The sequence below is a fragment of the Panthera uncia genome (genome assembly GCF_023721935.1).
Source record: "Panthera uncia isolate 11264 chromosome B3 unlocalized genomic scaffold, Puncia_PCG_1.0 HiC_scaffold_1, whole genome shotgun sequence".
NCBI classification, from domain to species: domain Eukaryota; kingdom Metazoa; phylum Chordata; class Mammalia; order Carnivora; family Felidae; genus Panthera; species Panthera uncia.
The window spans coordinates 124,253,227-124,259,028 of NW_026057582.1; positions in this window are offsets into that span (position 1 = coordinate 124,253,227).

Below are 5,802 nucleotides of genomic sequence, written 5' to 3' on the forward strand. Positions count from 1 at the left end.
TACCACATCATGCTCTTTCCATCTCAGTAGGAGGTGAATGCTTCCTTGCTCTGTTTTCCATCTGCAGACTATTTCCTTCTCTGATGGATGCACCATTGTTTATTTCTCTATTCCTCATGAAATGGACACTCGGGTCTAATCATTTAGTGTCACGAACAATGTGGCAGAGAATAACCATGTACAAGTGTCATTTTGTACTGGTATTGCTGGGGAACAAATTCTCAGAAGTGGCATTGCTGGGTTAAAAGTCAATGCACTTGTATTTTGCAATTTTGACCAAATTGCCTTCTCAGTGGGTTGCATGATTTTGCCCCCAGACTGTTGGAGAGCCTCTTTCTCCAGACTCTCCAACAGAGTGCATCATCATACTATTTTTATTTTGAACTCCTGTAGAGGCCTTAATATCACTTCTGGATAATCATCCTTATAACGCATCAGATGGGTAATGATGTATTTATGACCCTAGCATGGGCGTGATAACACAACAAGGCATGTGAAAGATTAATGACATGGGGTCGTTTGAGCAGGTTTTATGTCATTGATGTTTTCTTAAAATTTTTTAATGTTTATTTATTCTTTGAGAGAGACACAGAGAGAGAACACGAGCAGAGGTGGCGCAGAGAGAGACAGAATTTGAAGCAGGCTCTGAGCTATCAGCATGGAGCTCAACGCGGGGCTCAAACTCTCTAACTGCGAGATCATGACCTGAGCCAAAGTCAGATGCTTAACCCAGGTGCCCTGTTGATGTTTTCTTATTCTTGCTTTGCACTCTATGTGTTTGTGGATATGAATTTCTGTTGCCTCAATTTGTAGCTTAAAACTTCTTCTGCAACTTGCATATTTTTTTCCTCCAAGCAATTTTATGCTTCATTAGGCTGTGAGTAAAACAGAGAGAGTCTGAGCTGCATATATGTCTGGAGCGTTTCCACGAGGTGACCAGGTCTGACCACCATATGGACCCCTGAAGGTGGCCATGCTGCCGACTAGTGCTTGTGTTCTGATGGGGGGGGGGGGCACTCCTCCCCCCCATCCTGTGGAATGGAAGCTTTGTCTTTGTGCAAACTTTCCAGCTGTGGAAACTCTGGCACTGCTCTAAAGATTAATGGCATTTCTTGGCAAAGGATGGGAAAAGCAAACTTCTCTGCTCTACAAGGATTAAGTCTTAGCCTAGAAGCAAACTGTCCCCGGCCTCCGCAGTGAGGTTATCTTGCAGAGAACATTCAGGCTGTTTCTCAATAGCGCCTGTGCTGGCGTCAGCCAATGTTTCCTAGTTAGTAAGATTACATCCCATCTGCCCAGCATGCAGAGTGGTGCTGAGTTTCTTCTGTCTGTCAAACACACACACTTGTGTGAGAAGCACACCCATAATGACTCAGTATCTGACAGAAAGAATGGACAGAGCTGATAAGCAGAGACCAAAGAAGCATGAAGATCATTCTAGCACAACCAGTGTCAGATCCACTCATGTCTGGAAGCCACAACATAAGCCACAGTAGCTTGTCCTTTCCTGCATCTGCCTGGAAATGCTGCAAATAGAAGGAAATATTGAGCAAAAGTAATTAGCTAATGAGGACCTTAAATGCCAGTTTAATAGCATCATTAATAATAAAGCAAAGTTTTATTGGGTTAAAAGAGGTTAAGTGGCAATCTTAGTAAAATGGTCATTATAGGTTTTCTTCTTTGCAGGCAATGAACAGAACCTTCTGAAAAGACCAATTATTATAACTGCCTCCTCTGAATTTGCTGTTTCTCAAAAGAGGTGTTTCTAAAGGTTTTAAAAAATGATTACCACTTTTTGCAGGGCCCCTTGTCTAAGGCTGGAGTCTAGGAGCTGTGTCTTTAAAGAAGCCCTTACAGGGAACTCTGTCGGTTGCTCAAGGCTTGCTGCCAACAAACAATTGAGGTATTTACCAAGGGTTTCCAAGAAATTGCTGCAAATTATATGAAATGTTATACCTGTTACAGGCATTCAATGTATTAGCAACAGAAAAAATAAATGTAACGTGGGTGGGAAGAGGATTGCAATTTGTGAGAAAATGTTCAGTAATGTAGGTAGAGATGAATTTTAGGTACATGACATAGATAATCACACTGCATGAAGACAGAAATGAAGTTAGATAGCATGGCATTTTTGAACACATTTCTAAATATCAGTCTAGAATCACGGAGAAGGGACTTTAACATGACGTGTGGAAAGACCCATTTGGGGATGAGGAAACTGAGCCCCTGAGGGGGGTGTGCAGCTTGTTCCTGGTGGGACTTCGTCGTGTAGAGGGATGACCAGAACCCGAATTCTGCACCCGAGCCAGCCGGGGGCCCCCATCTTAGGTGGTGTGTGTGCCATTAGGAACTTTCATTCTTAAATAACTCTCTAGTTTGGGGCTTCCCTTGCAAGTTTTTCTGAGTGTGGCTAACTCCACTCTTTTTTTTTTTTTTTAAGTTTATTTATTTTGAGAGAAGGAGACACACACACACACACACAGCATGAGTTGGGGAGGGGTAGAGAGAGAAGGAGAGAGAGAATCCCAAGCAGGCTCTGCACTGTCAGCGCAGAGCCCAGTGTGGGGCTCCAACTCATGCACCGCGAGATCACGACCTGAGCCGAAATCAAGAGTTGGATGTTCAACCCACAGAGCCGCCCAGGTGTCCCAAACACCACTCCTTGTTTAAGATGGGAAAAATAGTCAACGAGTCTCTCAACCTAAGAGGGAGGGCTCCTAGTGCAGCGAAATCGAGAAATAGTTCTTTCCTCCGTTTACTAAGGTGCAATGCAATGCCTACGAAATCTGATCAACCTGACTTCTCCTCACCTTTAAAAATAAATCAGGGGGAGGGAGACATAGGGAGTGAGGAGCTGCCTGGCCTGGAGCAGGTTTTGAGGAGGGTGCTGTGTGTGCATTGGTAGGCTGGGGTCTCAGATGCACGCCATCCTCCCAAGATCCTTGCTGGTAATGGCTGTGCAGGAGCTGGTGGGGCTGGTGTCCAGACAGGCAGGCCTCCACAGTGGAGTTACCGATTCGGCCCTTTGGGCTGTCACTGAAATCCTGGCATTTGCCTTCAGCTATGAAATCCCCTCCTGATTCAGGCCTCTGCAGGGGCCCTTGATGGGACATCTTTAGATCCTTCCCAGGGAGAACTATCTCAGCTTGAAGATGGAGCTGCTGCTTCCAGCTGTGTTGAAGCTTCCCCTCCCTATCCCCAGGCTGCACTCTGGAAGCGGCCCTTTCACCAGTGTAGAGGCTCCGGGAGCCCCTGGCTGACTTCTATAGGTCCCTGGCTCTCCTCCCTTCCCACCATCCTGTGGGCAGGCATCACCCTGCTTTTCCTGGGAGGACTTCATCTATGTCACATTCTCTTTGTACTGGGCGTTCTAAATGGTCAGACTCAGGCTTTATGGAGAATAGGGAATCCTCTCTACATCATGAAAGACACACTTCATGAGTCTGCAGATGAGGCAGGTGAGGCTATGGATCTAGGAAGCAAGAAATTGAGGAGGACAAAACGTTTACCAGCCACAAAATGTTAAGTCCCAACACATGTTTATATGCTTTTCATTGGATTTCAGTCTAGAAGAGGAAATATACAGGGTTTTAGGCAGGTTAGAAAATACTGAACTCATTAAGTATGTCACCAGATTGAACATCTGTGTCTTGCCAGATTCGTGCTTTATGGAAATCATTGTGAATTATGGGGCTGTTGCTGAATTTGGGGCATCTGGTGACTACTTGGCATTTGTGGCTTATGGTCTTACTGGAAACCCCTTTGGATGGTTTTCAAGCCTGTAATTCATGGTTATATGTTCTGTATTTTGCCCAAGACCACTGCTGGAATCCTGTGTTCACTGTATAATGAGCATTTTATTTTTAGATGTGGATCACCTCTTCGGGAGGGAATCTGTGGGGAAGGTGGGTAATGAACTATTTTTGACATAAATCACAAGTGCCAAAGAAAGTGGTAATATCTGAAGAATAACAACAGTGACCACCATTCAATTGCAGAGACTGTGTCTGTATCTCCCACAACTTGCCACTTCAAATTGTGTAATATTTCAAATATTTGGTCATATTAACAATGAAGAAAGATCCAAAGGATTACCCCAAGCATGCTTACTTTCTGTCCCTAATTCATTTGATGACATGAAGGGGACCTGTCAGGCCCAGGGAAACACTTTGCTCTCCAGGAGTTTCATTAGAAAACCCCAATATATTGGCGACTAAGTAAGAAGACTAATATTTACTCTATGCAAACATTAGTTGTATGGATACTTTCTTGGCTTTTGTAGCCTTACTAAGTTTCTTTTTAAAAAGAGGAAATGTATAAAATTTAAAATCCATCCTAGAGAGGCTGTTATTCAAAACCTGTCTCTAGAAATACACGGCACTTTTATGGATGAATATGTAGAAATATTGACAAAGATTCAGGTAGATTGGGGGTACTAGTCGACTATCTGCCCAAAAAGAATGTAAATAAAAGTAGTGTTTACCATCCAGAGTATTAACATCACCTACCATTTCTTCAAATCCATTAAAGACTAGCAGTGTTAGGACCTTGGGCATTAAATACGGGTTTTTTTGTTTTTTTTTTTTTTAAGCTTAGAAACTAGGGGCAGGGAACAAGGTAAGTGAATTCACGGTTCACTCTCTAAGCTTGCACGTCTCAAACGGCTCCTGCACTGTTTATTCTATATGTGCTCGTTCCTGCCCACATAACGGCGGGAACAAAGGTGCAGTGTGAATCGGGAAGACGCGGGGAAGGTAGACGGTCAGGTCCGCCTGGCTGGAGGGCAGGGCGTGGGCAGTGGGGTTTATGTGAGGACAGTCTCAACAGATGGAACGAGCGGTTCGTGCAGAGTTTGGGGACCAAGAAGCCCCTTCTTTAAAAATCCCTCCTCAGCTTCACGCCAGCAGTGCATCTAGCAGGATGGGGCCGCCTGGAGGACACGGTCCCGGGGAGAGGACGCCCCGGGGCCAGGGCTGGGCGCCGCCGCCAAGAGTCCGAGCACGGACCGGCGGGGGCGTGGTCGCCGGGCGGATAACGGGCTGCAGGGCGCCGCGGCCCGGGCCCCCGCCGGCGCCGAGCCGGCCCCACGCCCCCTCCGCCCCGGCAGCCCAGCCGCAGACCGCGCGGGCGGGGCGGGCGCCTAGCGCGCGCCGGGACGGAGGGGGCGTGGGGCCGGCTCGGCGCCGGCGGGGGCCCGGGCCGCGGCGCCCTGCAGCCCGTTATCCGCCCGGCGACCACGCCCCCGCCGGTCCGTCCCCCCACCCGCCCCGGCAGCCCACACGCAGACCGCGCGGGCGGGGCGGGCGCCTAGCGCGCGCCGGGAGGGTTTTTTTTTTTTTTTTTGTTAAACTTTGGCCACGTGAACCGCCCCCCATTCACTTTTGCGCCAATCCGGCGGCGCGGACGGATCCCGAGAGGGGCCAGGCTCCACCGCCGCCGGGGCCGCTTCATAACGCGCCGTGCGTGACGTGAGGGGCTCCTGTTGCAATGGCGAGCTAAGCCGGAGGATGTGCAGCTGCAGCGGCGGCGCCGGCCACGAAGAGGACAGGGGCGGGTGCCACGCGAGCCTAGCCGAGCCAGCCGAGAGACGCGGGCAGGGCGGGACTGGGGTGCGGACTCCGCTGCCACAGCCGTCGCCGTCGCGCTGGCCCCGCGCCCCCGTGCGCCAGCGGGAGGAGCCGCCGCCGCCTCGCGCTCTAGCCGCTGCCGGCGCGCGCCGGGCATGGTCCCCTCTTAAAGGCGCAGGCCGCGGCGGTGGGGGTGGGCGTGCGGAACAAAGCGGCGGCGTCGGGCCTGCGGGCG